The 17,331-nt window shown below is 41.2% G+C and overlaps 1 protein-coding gene across 1 annotated transcript in view; it reads left to right on the top strand.

Moving 5' to 3' along the window:
• LOC306960885 (endonuclease V-like) overlaps positions 1-15,883 on the top strand; it is a 94,883-nt gene extending 79,000 nt beyond the window's left edge. The window contains exon 9 of the mRNA XM_079553488.1: positions 15,510-15,883. The gene's annotated coding sequence lies outside the window, so the exon portion shown is untranslated. The remainder of the gene's footprint in view (positions 1-15,509) is intronic.
• The last annotated feature ends 1,448 nt before the right edge of the window (positions 15,884-17,331 follow it).

The raw sequence follows: 17,331 nt of genomic DNA, 5'->3' as shown, positions 1-17,331 counted from the left end.
ATTGTCGCCGAGAGGGAAGGGCAGATAACGATATATTTGACGATATAATTGACAATGGACAAATCACTTCAAAATCCCAGCCTTACGCCAATTGGGAAGTATAATTTTGTGATATTTTATTCTCTTTTTCTTTCACGGCATACTAATCCTCCTCACAAATATGATCTACTCAAACAGTTTACATCCTTCATTTCATTTGACTTTTTAAGCACTTGTCCCCGTGTTCTACAGTCTCTGATGGAGCTGAGAGTAACATACATTATATCGTGTCCACGATATCAAAAAATGATATCGCAATAAAAATATGCGGTATATGCTAACCCTAGTAGCCGATCGCCGATATAATATTTTTCCAGTATTGGCTCCGATATACAGTACCTATATCGGATCGGTGCATCCATAGTTGTGTTATTTCACTGAACCAACATTCAGCCATAGATTTACAATGGAAATTGTACAGGTTGCTTTTTCAAAATGCATTTTTCTCACTATCGGGACATAATTGCCACTTAAAAGCAGCGCCTACAAATAGACTTTTTACTCAAAGACCAGATTGGATATCAAAAATCTTCTTCTCTTTGTATCTATGTCCATGAATCAATCATTGTAAACGTGCCTTTATCCATTTTGCAGATTTTATCCCTGATTTGAAAAGACAATTTTTGCAATAAAATGAAAATGTTTGGTCGTAGAAAACACATTTTCCTCATATTTTTGTGAGTGATCTACCGCAAAAGGTCTAAATTAATATCTAAACATTATTTATGTTTTCCTGTTCACTCAATTCTTCTACTGTGAACAGGAAATGCATCGGGGAATCGCTAATGTTCACGACTCTTTAAGTACTATGTGAGTGGCATGACTATGAGCACCGCCTCGGCTGAGAAGTGCTGACATCAGGGCGTTATGTGTGCGCTTCATGTGTGGGAAATGTTTTCAGTCCGTGGGGGGGTTGGGGAAAGGCGTGCGCCGGCGTCATGTCGACTGTTACATTTTTCTTCCATGTCCATAAATCCAGAGCCGGCTGTGTTTGAGGCATGATGATGTCGTGAAGCCCTTTTACGAGCTTTTCTTCTTTCAATCTAAGACGTCATAACAAGGGGGTCGGGAGATATAAATCTTGAAGACAAATAACAACGACATCAAGAAGGCTGTAGGAGTGAGCATTGACCCACCATTATCAGCCATATGAACATTTATTAGACCTGTGGTTCTCAACCTTTTGGAGTCACGACCCCCATTTTAACAGTTAAAGGGGTTTGTGACCCCCCGCCCTGGTCACACCGTGAGAAATAGGCACATTAGTCTACATAATTCTTAAAAAACAAAGACAAAAAACAAATGGCTAAAGTGAACTTCATCGAATTACATACAAATAATGGCACACACATGCTACAATAAAATATTAGATTATATGCTAATAAAAATATGTATATTTTATCTACATGAACTGGTGACCCCCCTAATTTGTCTCACGACCCTCTTGGGCAGGGGTGTCCAAACTTTTTTTCATGGGGGGCCGCATACTGAAGTGTACACAGGGTGAAGGGCCATAGATCGGTGGTTAGTGCCGCAAAACCTTTGACTAGCAGAGGTTTAAATTGTGCCCCACACCTTTATTTATGCTCAAAACCTTCATGGCAGCTCTGTCTCACAGTACAAGGTTAGTTGTTTAGTTAGAATTGTGTAGAATTATTACATTTTAAATAAAAAGGACTATCTCTGATGATGTGTCCCGATTCAGCAAGAAGGCAGAGGGCCACCAAAAATTGGTCTGAGGGCCGCATTTGGCCCCCGGGCCGCACTTTGGACACCCCTGTACCACTGTATTAGACATAGAGTACCAGTCAACACTATTTACATTTACAGTGATTCTCATTTAAGACAACTATGAATGAACATGTGGGATCGGAAAACAAAATGGTTCCATCTGTGTTAATTCATAGATGAGTGCCTTCAGTGAGAATCTACAATGTAAATGGTCTTGAAATAGAAGAAAAGACAATAAATTAAAACTTTTGACCGGTACTGTACATTTATTACATATATTATTTATTATTAAAAGTGGACATTTCATGCATATGGAGCTTGGAAATAGACATTATTTAAAACATTATTTTGGGCGCTTCAGGTTTTATATTTTTCGTTTTACAATTTGAAAATATGTCTCTGTAAGAATGAAATGGTAACAATGAAATGCAGGCGAAAGAGCAGGGCTCCTCCTGCTGGCAGCTATTGGAATCATAAAAATAAAAAATCCAGGTTGGACCAATGGCCGCTGGCTGCTCTGCTTTGTGACGACGACACTAGGGGCCGCCATTGCTCCGCCATTGCTGTAGTGTCTCCATATCGCTGCTAGTCTCCCATTGGAGTGCATTACACTTTAGACACGTTAAAAACAACACTAAAGCCTGTTTTCTGGTTTTCCTAAATTTTCTACAGCTAGATATTCCTCCTATGATAACGCTGGGTTAGTTACAATTAAACAAACCAGGAAGTCTCTTAATGAGTACCGGACTGTTAGCATTGGAGCTGCATGGAACCGACTGAACTACATGTCACGTAAGGGCCGAGTCTACAGTAAAGATCCCGCCCTTATGCCCTTTTTAGGAACATGCTTCTTCAGAGCTGGGGAAGAGGAGTCTGTAAATTCGCCATGATTCCCCCCTCGAACGTGGTCATTGTGGTAAACGGGGAGGAGTGAGGAATGACGGTCTATTAAAAATATGTCTATGGGTTGGACGTACGGTGTGGTTAGCAGCTCCAGTAGTGCGTGACAAACACACTTCGAGCACAGAACGGCTTAAAATCGATCATGTTGGATTAGGGGCTTTAAAAATGTGGAGGACGTTTTTTGGGGGTTTGAACAATGACACGAGTGTAATCAGGAAGTACAGAACGAGGCGCTGATACCGTAGAAGAAGAAACAGCTACATTTCACAGCTTTTTGTCAGTCAAAACTGCATGAATGTTGTGAAATACTGCTTCAGGTGACGAGGGAACAACTTTTAAACATGCTTTAACCTCAAGAAAGTCTATTTTGCATATGTCCACTTTAAGTTTACGGACATAGACAAAGTTGAGCACACACAGGGTAATATTCATCAGGAGTTGCCTCAATGAACCAGTTAAATGATGATGTACCATGTTTTTTTTTTTTACTTGATGCCCTTCCTGTCACAACCAGACACATTACCAGGCTGGGGTGTAGATCATGGTGGTTAAGTGACTTACCGGGGAACACTGTATGTGCGCTTCAGGCTGGGCTGGAATGGTTCCCCGATACCTAATGCTTATGCTATTGCCCGCCCCAAATATAGGGCAAGACATGATACAAAAAGTAATTCTGTTATGTTTGCAAAAATGTAAACAATAAAGAAGATGAACCTAAGTGTTATGATAATGGTTGTCTGAAAGCTTTTTTACGATCCCTCACAAGGAAGTCACCTACGACTATTAACAAACAGTGATATGAAGTGCCGTAAAGGAGCATGGATAAGCAACCATATTAAAATGAACAGACATCATGAGTGTGAGCATTAGCAATCGCCTATTGTTTGGAGCCAGGCGGTCTTGGCTTCGAATTACGTTTGTTCATTTTCCCACTCGCTACATCCGGATGTGGAAAACATCTAATGAGAAGTGCTCAGTGATGCAACATTGTTATTGTCTGAGTAGAAAATACTCACATGCTCCAACCGTGACTTCTAATGCTGAAGCTTGTAGTTGTAGCAGCTTGAAAACCAACATCAGGCGCAGGTGATAAAATTGACATTTTAGAGCTTTTTAACATGTTACAATATTGTTCTATAATAAAACATATGCTGTATTTCAACCCACTTGTGCATCCTTGAGTAATTTTTTAATCTTCTTCAGTGGCTATTCTTCGCCACTGGAACTCCTTCTGTTCCCAAACAGCTCCTCCTGAGGTCCTATGTATCCAGGAAATGCTTTCCTCTAACTAAGCATAATCCCTTCATCGCGAAGTAAAAACACACAAGCCTGTTTTTGATATGGGAATAAAAAGGTATCGTATCGTCCTGCAGTATATTGTCACACTCTTAATTCTAATTGTATGACGAGCAACTGTACATTTTACACTCTTCCACTTTCTTCCACTTTGTTCTAACCAACAAAGTGGAAAAAAGCGATAAAGATGGAAAAAGCACAACGCTCCATCTTTAAACTCAAAGTACCAAGTTGTTGTTATTCATTCTTTCCAAATTCGGTGGCGGTAAAATATTCAAGCAACACCTGGAATAGACTGCGCTATCAGCCCCATAGACCACCACCGATCACTCTCACACTGCATTTTCATAGGTAAAGTGTCGTTCCAAGTTCGAACTGGGAAGCTTCCAATTACAAGACCCGCTCTACCATCTGAGCCACTGCCAGTTACGAATCAAACAAGATACAGCGGAAATGCTCTTTGAGTCAGAATTACCATCTAACACATTTCACCCGTTGTTTTCTTCTCACAAAAACTCCTTCCCAGCAGCTTGTGTATTTACCCCAAGCTTCTATTACTGTGTCTTTGTGAAGTTACCTGTAGCACCCAACGTCAATAACTTCAGCCGACTCCCTCTTTGTTCGTCCTTCAAAGCATCTGGGCTTTTGATTTCAGCGCAGAACGTTGCGATCCCGCCTGACTCCGAGCTCCCGTCCAAAAGCGAAAAACTTGAGCCAGAATCTCCAGGCTGACAGAAGAGGCGACATACTGCGACAATTTCCTGCCCACTGCGGCTGTTTATGAGGCCGATAAACATGTTTTTGTGCAGCAAAGTCTCCGAATCGTAATTGAATTAATATAAATTATAATGTTCCCTGTTTACAATTAGTGCCGCATCCAACAGTATCCCTCTCATGTATCATTATGTCTCTATCTAATTACAGAAGATATATCACAGGCTATTACTAGAGCTGTACACAGCCGTAATTGGGGAAGTCATAAGCCTGCAGCAGGAAAATACTGCAAAAAGTTTGATGCCTTAAAGAAGGCAGTGTTGGATTGTAAGTAGAGCAGGATAGGAGCAGCAGTATTTTACAGCAAGTTTAATATCCAACTCCAATAGCTGACTTTGGTCCCACAGTGTAAAAGGAATCTGGCTGTAGGTGACTTCTGCAGCCCCATGTTAGGCCAGGTTTTGCTCGGGTCGCTCCCCTTCTGGGTCAAGGTCAACTTTCATGCCTTTGTCATGTCACTATTGTTTTTATCGTGGCCATTTTGAATACCGAAGTAGATTTATGTAGTACTACAACATGTAACAATAACTCTACTCAGGAAGACAGCTGAACAATTCGAAATCATTGCTCAAGAAGATAACAGTAAAACCATGGCCCCATGGAGCGCACGTTTATGTGAAGAAACCAGTGAGTCAGTGTTTAAATGTTAGCATGCTACTGAACAGCTCAGCTCCGACCTCTCCAAGAGAAAGCCCTGGGCCTGAACCACAATCCAAACATCTAGCCTTGGATACAACATGTGACAGAAGTCAAAGCTGAGCTGTTTCCTCAGTGTTCATAGATGTGAGCCACACATGTGCTTATCGTGTTGAAGTCATTGACAATGGTTGACAGTTGCTATCCGGTAGCATGCTAACGTCTTGAGCAGCTTAAACACTGACTCAGACTGAGACTCTGTTGACATGACAAACTGTAAAAATCACAGAGAAAGGTTTTCTGTTTCCTCTTTGATGTGTTAATTTAGTCTGAGAAGTGAAGCAGATCTTTAGTAAATCCTGCTGTAGCTCGACAGACAGGCTGCTACACATTTGCTGGTTATATCACATAAACGTGCGTCTCTAGGGCCGTGTTTAACTATTATCTTCTTGAGCAATGATTATGAGTACATAAAAATGCCACTGTCAATCAGTTGTATTCGTGACAGCATTTCAATATTTCCAACTATTCCCATTGACAAAAACATCACTGTTGACATTCATTTCATTTCATTGATACAGTCAGCGCTGGGTAGTAACGGAACACATGTATTTAGTAGTAACTGTATTCAGTTACTCTTTCATTTAGAATATAGCTACTTTCTTAAAATCAAGGGGACACATTATGGTACTCAATCATAACATTTTAGCTTCATATTGCGTGATATTGAGAGGGGAAAGATCAAAATGACCAGGTGTGCTTTTACAAAGTGCTTTATTGTGTTCCTAATAAGTGTGAGGCCTGTGTGATCATTTCAAACACTTCAAAGACAAACAGCAGTTTGGTTTATTTTAGAGAATGATCTTTTTAAATAAGTCAGCTTAAATGTGTGACTGTATAATAGTTTATGGCTTTACGCAGCGTTCGTCTCTAAGCAACGTCTTGCAGGAAAAAGGAAACTGAAAAAGTGTCTGTGCTGCTTAAGTAAAGTGTGTGTTTTTATCCTTATTTAAACTATGAAATAGATCTTTGTGGCCGGGCTGTTCTGGAGAAAATGGCCTAAAGCAATGTTCACTTGTCATTATTCACAAACATATAGGTGCTCTGTGAGAAGCACTAGCAGAGATGGAGTCTGACATGACGAGGAGCATTGACAGAGATGTACAGCCACATGCTGAGTTCAAAAGCAAAGCAACAGTGTTGTTTATTTCAATGTCAACCAGGAAAACCTTTGATCTTGATTTGTAGTTTTTCCTTCGCTCTCTATCCCTCAAGAATTTCTTTGCTCAGTTATACATAAAAATGATAATAGATGTTTATGGCTATACTGAAAAGCGTGTTCTGAGTTGGTAGAGTCATTTCCAATTGACCAGCAGGTTGATGGTCCAATCCCAGATACTAATAACACCTGCCTTGCCTGTGTTTTAGTGTGTTTACTTTGGTTGTATAATTCCATGTATTTTCTTTATTCATTTTAATTTGAGCAGACTGTCATTTTGTGAAAGGATTTATCTTGTTTTCAAATATGCCATGCTGCAAATCCAGACACAAATGCACGATAATAAAAATCACTTATGTGTAGTTTCCATTGTCTTCTTTCTCAAACTCCAAACAAAACAAGAAAGAAAAATGGCCTCCCAAATTCTCAAAACAATGAACAACAATTCAACATATGTTTTGGTTTGTTTGTTTTTGCCTCATCCCTCATTCGGCAATTATAACAATGAGAACGATGCCAACTGCTCTGATCAGATATCCAACTTTTAATGGATGTTGTGAAATATTTGTCAGAATTAGCCAAATCCACTTATTCGTTGCCTATTATCTGGATATAGGACTGAAAGGGGAGTGCAAAACAGTGATTAAAAAAAAAGCTGCATGTGGTGTTTCGAACAACACCTGCGAAGATGATGCTGCAGAAACTAAATACAGTACACCTGCTAACATTGTCCCGGACAGACACGTGCACAAAACGTCCAACGGAACAAAGTGTAATACAACTCTGTGAATGACAGCTGTACTGAATGTGCTGATTAGCTTTCTATAGAAAGGAAAATATTGCAAGAAGGAAAGGTACGTGCATCAAAACAGCTTTTCTACATAAAAACGACAAGAGCTGCACAATGTATCGGCAAACAATCAAAATTGTAATGCCTAAGTGATGTAATAAAAATATATCGCAAAATCACTTAGGTCTTCTACCTGACTGCGATTTATACACTCTTTGCTCTAAATGTTTTATTCTTGAATTTCCTAATCTAGTCTTGTTTCGACACCATTTGATTAAAAAAAAAACCTTTTCTTAGCTTGTGCTACTCTAGAAACCATGAGAAACATTGTGTCAAAATTATAATGAGCCGATGTCAAGTTTTTGTCTTCATTTGGCTTATTTGCGCACGAGTCTAAGACCACAACCGAATCAAAAAATCCAATTTGAATGGTCGTAATCAGCACACATCACAAAGGCTGCAAATACTGTATTTAGAAATACACTGCCTGACCTCCAAAAAAGTCACCACCTGGATTTACTAACTGTTATGATCTGGGGTTGTTGTAACACTATATGAAAAAATGTGGTCAGCTGATGACCTGAACATCCTGAATGACCAGGTTATTCCATCAATGGATTTCTTCTTCCCTGATGGCACGGGCATATTCCAAGATAACGATGCCATGATTCATCGGGCTCACATTGTGAAAGAGTGGCTCAGGATCTTAGAGTCCAGATCTTGTCTTTGGGATGTGCTGAAGGCTTTTCACAGTGGTCGCACTCTCCCATATAAGATCTTGCCACACAGGATCTTCTGACATCGCAAAAGCTTATTGAAACAATCCCACAGCGATGCGTGCTGCATTAAAAGCTAAAGGAGTGTGTGACCTCGCTTTTTGTGGCGCCTTTTTTTTCATCGGGCAGTGTCCTTCAGAAATGTTTGTCTCATTTGCTTCAAACCTGCTGCCACTACAGACATGTTTTCAGTTCAGCGCTCTAAAACTTTATTTTGTGAACTTAATTTCTGAATCTTATAAAATTAATGGCAAATCTAATTCTGACTGTAATGGTTATCGAAAAATTCCAAATTTGGTGTTTTTCCAAAACCGTTAAGCCCTTTGCTCATTTGTCAGCATAAGTCTTTCTTGGCTGCAAATTTGAAGCTTTCCCTCGTCGCTTCTTAAACCCGATAGTGCTTGTGTCGGTACATTGTGTCCACTGTTCTCCTCCTCCTGCTGTTTTGTGCACACACCTCTCCATCCTTCTATCCTCCCATCCCTTGGCTTTTCCTGACCCTTCCCTGCTCTTATGTAACATCCCGTCTGTGGACATTACAGCTCTATTATACTGTCGTTTATTGCCCATTCAGCACATCCGGTTTCACTATGGGATATCTCTCCTCTGTCCGTTTCTCCTTTTTGTATGATTTGATCTGTCTTTGCCGTCCACTTTTTCTTGTTTAGGTTTCTCCCTCACGCTGATTGCTTCGGTAATGGTCCGGAAATGCCCCGCACGGCTGTTGAGGGTAAATTGCCAGTTGTAGCGATGCTAACAACAGGACTGGAGAAGCAGACGATAGCCTCTGATGAGAGAAAATACAGTAATGCCATGGTTTGCGGTCGCTGCAAAGAAATAACAGTGTGTGGTGGTGTCAGTGTGTGTCTACAGTAGTTGGACGTTATGCAGTCTTTTGGTGTGACCTTGAAGGGCCTTTATACTGTACAACATTTTTTGAGCTTTTATAAATAAGAAAGACAGGCAACGAACACCGCAAAAGTAACAGAAGTGCTGGTGTAGAGGGAAAGTCTTTGAAATTCATAAAACAGCATCGCACACTCAGGTAGCAGATGTCCACAGTTATCTTTGTTTTAATGTTTGGGCAGAACCTTCTTTTTTCTGAGCCAAACTGCAGGCTGTGATCTTCTCCAAAGAGCGGGTGGTGCCCATTATTCTTGAGGCTTTTCGATTAATTCCAATTAACACGTTATTGAAGGTCTAGTGCGATAAAAAATATTGATCGAAGTTAATCACACTTAATTTTTGCGGCACAGACACTTTTTCAATTTCCTTTTTCCTTCGAGACGTTGCTTAGGGACGAACACCGAACTTGATTATTCACACAGTTAAGCCTGTATGAAGTTATTTAAAAAGATAATTCTCCCAAAGTAACTCAAACTGCTGTTGCTAAGAACATCACCTCAGACCCCAGCCATGTTCTGTACCATGAATATGTGCTGTTGCTATCAAGGCGGCGGTACCGTGTGCAGTGCTTTAATAAGGTCAGATTAAGGAACTCCTTTGTTCATCAGTCCATCTATCTATACATCTATCCATTCATCCATTTAACCATCCATCCACCCATCCATCCATCCATCCATCCATCTAACCATCCATCCCCCCATCCATCCATCCATCCATCCATCTATCCATCCATCCATCCATCCACCTATCCATCCATCCATCCATCCAACCCCCCATCCATCTATCCATCCATCCATCCATCCATCCATCTATCCATCCATCCATCTATCCATCCATCCATCCATCTATCCATCCATCCATCCATCCACCCATCCACCCATCCATCCATCCATCTATCTAGCCTTCTAACCATCCATCCATCCATCCATCCAGTTATTGCAAATAATCAAACCTTTTATTGTATCTTTGAGGTCAATTGAAAACTTTCCCAAAAACAGTTCTAAGCAGGTGGGATTTAATTTAATTGAGAGATAAATGTTGAAGACCTGCCATTTGAAAAGCCACTTTCATATCCGTATGGACCCTGAGGCCGGTGCCCTTTCAGCTGTACAGAAGTGAAATATCAAAAGAAAGTTCTGTGACGGGGCTTAGAGTGAGCTTACAGATCTACCTGATCAATGATGTCTAATTCGACTTGTTTTTGCTGTGTTCGTATCGAAATCCCCTTTGATGCCAGTGTTTTGTTAATGTTTTGGAGGTGCACAGTTCTATTTGTTCAACAGAGACGGCAACAGTTCAACACAGATAAAAACTCTTCTGCGCTTGTGTTCACACTGAAGGTTGGCGACAGCTCCAGACAAACTTAAAAAAAAAAAGAAGTGTTAAAGTAGAGAAAAGCTCGATGATTTTGGTGTCTGACATCGAAAACAGAGATTTCTTTTGGCTCTTGAGGGAAGAGACATGACACACAGCTACATTATGATTTAGACGAGAGAGGATGCACTTGAGAAAATACCTAAAAGCCTAAAAACGCATATACATTCATTTGTCATATTTAACCATGTGCTTGTTTGGAAACATTTGGAAACTATCTACCACTTGTAAAGTCCATTGCTTTGCCGCATGAGTCGTTTAAATGTTGTACAGAGGGGCACAGACTTGAAATTAATGTAAAAAACTTGACAAAAACATTAAGTAGTTCTCATTCTGCATTAATCGGTATGAATGTAGCCCCAGTACACAGGACCAGGCCGCTTTCTTCCAAAGGCAGTTGAAGCACAAACATCCCTCAAAACAAACTGGTCTCCGGTGGTCTGTCCTGTTCCGCTCCTGTCGAAATGGGGCTATAGTCTACCCTGCGTTGTACCAATTTGCATCTGACTCAGTAGTTTTATGTGCAATAGTTATTGCTTGATTTCTTTTTTTTCTCTCTTTGACCTACATTGGGGCTTGGAAAAACACTTTTGTTACAGATATTTTGGTGTGGTAGAATGAGCATTGTCAGTATTACTTCCTTTTTGGATATTTTCATATGCTACTCTTGTCACATCACAGTCTAGAACTTAAAGGGGCTAGATGCAAGCTGTCATTTTTATACTCACTACTGCCACCTCAGGTCTTAAGCGTAACTGCAGGCTCTTTATTAAGCTTGTGCATGGCAGCCCTTCGGACTCGAAGTAACAACTTTTGAGTGACAGTGCAGGATTTTAGAGGCAGTTGTGGTGAATCTGTCTGGGCTCATTCTATACATTAGGACATTGTTGGAACATGTAGGGGGAGGAAAATGCTTAGTTTTAACATTTTTAAACTCTGTATAGTCCCTTTAATATCCAGAGATGGTCAATAACAAAGTAAATCTATTTAAGTACTGTATAAGAGTTTTTGAAGATGTGTACTTTACTTGAGTAGTGTTTTGTGGCTACAATAGAAGCACCGAGTATGGAGTGATTGAATAGTGCAATGTGAAGCGTCTTTAAGTGTCCAGAAAAGCAATATATAAAACCAATGCATTATTATTATTATTTTGTTATTTTATTATTTTGTTTGTGCGTGAGAACCTACTTTTACTCCACTACATTTTAAAAAGAAATGCAATACTTTCTCCACTACATTTCTGTAAAGGCTCCAAAGTGTTTAGTTTATTTTAAAAGTTTAAAATGCTCACTCCAGAACAACAAGCGTGGATGTGCAGATGTACGTACTGTCGATGCCATTGACTCTCCACAAGGAACAAGGTTTGTCCCCATTGTGTTGCTGTGCGGGGAGTCACTTTGGCCGCAACTTTTGTGTTTTTGAAGGTCCAAAATTATTATCCATCCATCCATCCATCCATCCATCTTCTTCCACTTCCACGTTTCCGGGTCGTGGGGGCAGCCATCCGAGCTGTCCAAATCACATAGCACCAGCCCCTTATGGCTCCTCCTGCAGGTGGTGGGTCCACGGAAGGACGGCCTCACGATTAAACGGGCCTGTTGGTCTCTCATAAGGGGCTTCTGAACCGCTCTTTGTCTGACCCGTCACCGAGGACCTGTTTGCCATGGGAGACCCTACCGGGGCACGAAGCCCCCGACAACAGAGCCCCCAGGATCATTCGGGCTCAAACCCCTCCACCACGATAAGGTGGCGGTTCTAGGAGAGGAAGTTATTATTCATACCACTTATTTAAACTGACTTGTACTTTCTACTTTGAACACTTACTCACAAATTCTTCAGTGCTTTTACTCAAGTAACAAAATAGTACTTTACTGCCAATACCCGACACAATGCAGGTCAGAGGATGCAACTTTCTGACGCCTTTTTGCTGCCAGTCGGCTCTTTGTTTCGCCTCCCAATGTTCCAGGCCTCACACTGTGCTGCTGGATTTCCCTTTTACTCACAGAGAAAGTGTGGGTGCAGGAGGTGGCCCTGTCTTCTGAGTAAAGTCTATTATCAAAGTCCCACCAGAGGCACAGTGCTCTGTTTACTGGCTCCTCTCCCGCTGTTCCCCTCACTTCAACATAATGTAGTTTGTGTACCACCGCTGCTTATATTTGCTTTGAACTATGCTAGACGCCACAGTCTGGGCCCAGGTCGTAAAAACCTGATCGCCAGTGTCTCTGTCGATTGTCAGATTCATCCTTCTCCTGTTAAACTTTGAAGAGGATGTGAGCATTACTTCTTCTATCATTTAGGCCTTTACACCAATTACTGTGCGAGTTAACCCTGGCTCTGTTCACCATAAAAACCTATCAGGCTGTTTCCTCACTGCGCAGTAGAGTAAAGTGCGACCCAATCAGTTTGACATTGGTGGTTCGTGAAATCTTTCTTCTTCTTTTTTGCGAAACTGAGATAATTGTTTTTGGACACAAAGAGAAAGTGTCATCAGTCACCTCGACTCTCTGTATAAAACAATAACATCAGCAGCTTTTTACCATCTGAAAAACATTGCCAAGATCATAGAAATTGTGTAAGACCCAGACTTATCCATGCATTACTGTAACGGCCTGCTCACTGTTAGAGCTGCAGTACATCCAGAACGCTGCTGCTCGAGTCCTGACAAGAACCAGGAAATACGACCATATTAGTCCAGTGCTCTGGTCTCTGCACTGGCTTCCTGTCACTCAGAGAATAGAATTTAAAACATCTCTGACATGTTAGCGCCGTTGGAACCATCTTGGGCCCTGAGGACTTCAGGGAGAGGTCCCCTGGTGGTTCCCAGAGTCAGGATTAAACACGGTGAGGCTTTGTTTCAGTTTTGAAATCTGTAACAGTCATCATGAGGACGTGAGACAGGCCTCAACTCTGACAATGTTCAAATCCAGTGCATTTGACAACTGGAAGTATTTTTTCTGCACTCTTGCTTTTCACTGTAATTGATACATTTGTATGTTGATGTTTTATGGACTTATTTTATCTGCTTTCTTGTCATTGTATGCAACTGTGAGTTACTTTGAATGGCCTTGTGTATGAATTGTGTGTGAGTGAATCACTTCACACGTCACTGAACTTTTTCCATCAGAAAAGACTCGACATCTGCGCAAACAGAGCAAATTATTGTCTTTGATGGGTTCAACACGCAGCCAGTCAACGCCATCAAACAGAGGAACTTACAGAATGTGAAATAAGTGAGATAAACCCTGTGTGCTAGAAGAGGCAAAACTGAAAACTGAAGGGAACAATATAATAGTAGTAATATTTTTGCCTTGTTTATGATCATGTTTGAGACAGAAAATTATCATGTATTTGAGGAGAAGCCAAGCAGTTTGTGTATAACTGATGCTATTTTCCATTGGGGAATGACGTAGGTTACAGCTTTTTGCTTAGCTTCTCATCTATTATAGAAAACGCTATCTCAATGGCCGCCGCCAGGGCGCCGCCATGTTTATTTCCCATACCGGCTTTGAAGCTAAGCAGGGAAGGGCCTGGTTAGAACTGGGATGGGAGACCGTTTGGGAACACCAGGAAGCCTGGCGACAGTAGTGAGTTTGTGCGTGGTTGGTGGTGGGGGCTGATGTGCGCATAATTGTTCAGCAACTTTGAGCGTCTGGAAAAGCGCTATATCCGCGGCCGGCCCCCACGTGATGGTCCCACCAGCCGCGGGCATTGACCACGGGTCCATATGGACCGCGGTGCTGCTGTCCGAGGACAACCCGCCGTCACAACAACGCAAGTGCACGACATCTGACTGCCGTGCGTGTGCGCGCATCCAAACAGGGCGGTGTGTGCGTGTATGTATGTGTGTGTGTGTGTGCGTGTGTGTGCGCGCGTGTGTGCGTGTGCGCGTGTATGTGTGCGCGCGCGCATCCAAACAGGGCGATGTGTGTCATCGTCACTCACCGCTAACCTGCAGACGCTCCGCACAGGTACAGTTACATCCTCCAAAAGACATCTGCGCGTCTTTGTTTAAGTCTCTCCTGCAGTGACCGAGGCTGTGGTTCATTCTAGATCCAGCCAGTATTCCGTCTCTAAAGCTTTGTCTCCGAAAAACAGTACACGCAAAACATTGCCCAAAAGCCTCTAATCAAACGCGCTGCTCCGACTGATTTCTTTCCGTGTGAGTAAAAGCGAAAATGAAACTACAACTTAACGAGCGCATGGCCTGCACTGCGTAGTTTTTTTCTTCTTTTTTTTTTGCTGCTGTACCATTTGTTTTCTATTTTGCTTTCACGTATTGTGAGCCCAGAGGTACATTTTATTCTAAAGCAGCTTTGGACGCATTGCCATTTTTGTTGTAAAGTTACAAATACTGTCTAACAACGATCATTAGGCTATTTCATTTCAAAACCAACTTATTAGTTTTTTGATTGTACACTACCGTGATGCACCAAACCACGGGTCCTGCACCGTGACCCAAACCGTTAGAGCTGAACCCCTAATGTTTATCCATAATTATCCCACTCTCTCTTGAATTCTATTCCCTGAGTTTAGCGAACATATTGTCGTTGTAGTTAATAAGAAAGGAGCACGGGTGCATCAAACACTCCACTTGCAGATTGTTTGAAATTATTTTTAGCATTCATTATTTTAAACATTTGTAGTGGCCATAGTTTTTGGAATGTGTTGGGAACCACTGCTCTACAGCTGAACTGTGTGACGGGTTGGACATTTCTTTGTCATCACTCATAATCTCAGAATATCAAATGTGGAGACTAGCGAGGCCCGGCCGAAGGCCGGGTCTCGCTAGTAGAATATAATGTCCTCCATTCCTTTTTTATATAATCTATCTATCTATCTATCTATCTATCTATCTATCTATCTATCTATCTATCTATCTATCTATCTATCTATCTATCTATCTATCTATCTATCTATCTATCTATCTATCTATCTTTTATAATCTCATAAAACCTGCTTCTTGAGTGTGTGAACTATCCCTAATATACAGTACATGCCTTTTGTCGAAATACATAGAAAAATAAACTGTCAGCTGCATGGATTTAATAGTATTTTTGTGTTTCAGGTCACGACTAATGGACTGCTCCTCCTGCACTTTGCAAGACTCTGAAGATGTGCATCTTCTAAATGGGAGGAAGACCAAAGTGCCGCACTCTCAAACGCTTTTAAAAGAACCTCTTTTTTAGTCGTGGCCAGAGCAAACCATCAGTTTATCTGCGCCTTTTATCCACGCGCTCCACATTTAAACAGGATGTGGGTCAGACCAGCGCTTTTTATACTCTGTGCTCATTACAGTTTTGGGTCAGTCACCTTTTTTACATTGAGAGCTCCGTAAATAAATCATAATGTCCAGCTCTTTGCCTCTGACTGATTTTTAATACGGTTATTTTTTACTGTGGGGCTTATTCCCAAGTGGCTACAGAGACAAATGTGCAAATTCACACAGAGTGGGACCGTCGTGCTGAAAAAAAAAAGAAAAAAGGTTTGTTAATAAAAAAAATTTTTCATTGTTTTCATAAGACATCTGTCATCTGTCAAAATCGACCACTTGGTCTTGCATTTTGATGTAAAGTCAGTAATAATATATATATATTTTTTTTTTTTTCTTTTTTTTTTTTTTTTATGAAGTGCCTCCTTCCCAGACCTCAGCAACTTATCAGAGTCAAGTCTATTCCCACGTTGACCAATGAGATGAGCTTTTCCTGTGATCCAGCCTGTCAGGTCCAATCAGGAGGAGGTGGCGGAGCTTGATCTTTTACTTTTGAAACTTCTGTTCCTTCTTCTAAGAAGGGCTTTCTGGTTAAAGAGGGGAGGAATTTCATTGTTTAAATTAAAATTTCACTTTATCGCTCCTCACTTTGCAAACTTACAGACAATCACTTTACTGTCATGAGTAAATAATCGTGATCATGATCAATTCTGTACAGAAGATGCAGACGGGCGAGGTCCTCATGACCTCGCCCGTCTGTATTAAGCATTAATTTATGTACCCTTATTATAAAGTGTCAACAATTTGGTTTTCTTTTCTCAGGGTCATTTTGTAGTTAGAAACTACTGCCACCATAAAAAAAAGCTGCATAGTGGCGATAGTGGGGCAGTTGGTAGAGCGGGTCGTCTCATGATCGGAAGGTCAGGGGTTTGAATCCCAACTCCTGCAGATGCACACTGTCGTTGTGCCCTTGGGCAAGACACTTCACCCACCTGACTACCAGTGTCTGCGGACATTGTGTGAATGAGAGAGTGAATGGGTGAGTGAATCCTGTAAACGCTGTAAAGCGCTTTGAGTGCCTAATGTAGGTGGAAAAGCGTTAACTCACTCAATCCTAATTTTTATTAATTTGACCTTTATTTAACCAGGAAAGTCCCACTGAGATTAAGAATCTCTTTTTCAGGTGAATCCTGGTCCCAGAGGGAACCTAAAATTAGGAAAATTGACCATGCCAAGCAAAAAACAGATTACATATTTGAACAGTCCCCAAAAATGTTTTCCAGACAGAAAAAAATTATTTGAAAAAAAAAAGCTGTAAATACATTTGAAAATAAATAATTAATTTACTAATTTTTTTTTTTCTTTTCATTAAGAAATCTCAAGAATGTTAGACCGTGATTATACTTTGTGAATTAGTTGTATAAGTTGATCATAGCTTGACTGCTGTCTACCTTGTACCTCTGCTTTTTCCCCATAGTGAACATGAACATGAACATGAATGCACCCTCAAATACCTCACATCTAACCACAAACATGTCAGTGCAACATCGGTATTGATTTGGGACTGTCCCATGTGGAGATGAGTGGAAAAGCAGCAGCGCAGCGGGAGCCGAATCTGCAGGTCCCGGGACAGGAAGAGAAGTGGTCAGGCAGGGCACAGTCGAGCAGCGGGAGGGGT

This window comes from Gobius niger (genome assembly GCF_951799975.1).
Source record: "Gobius niger genome assembly, chromosome: 3".
Lineage (NCBI taxonomy): Eukaryota > Metazoa > Chordata > Actinopteri > Gobiiformes > Gobiidae > Gobius > Gobius niger.
This window is presented reverse-complemented; position numbering and strand designations above follow the sequence as displayed.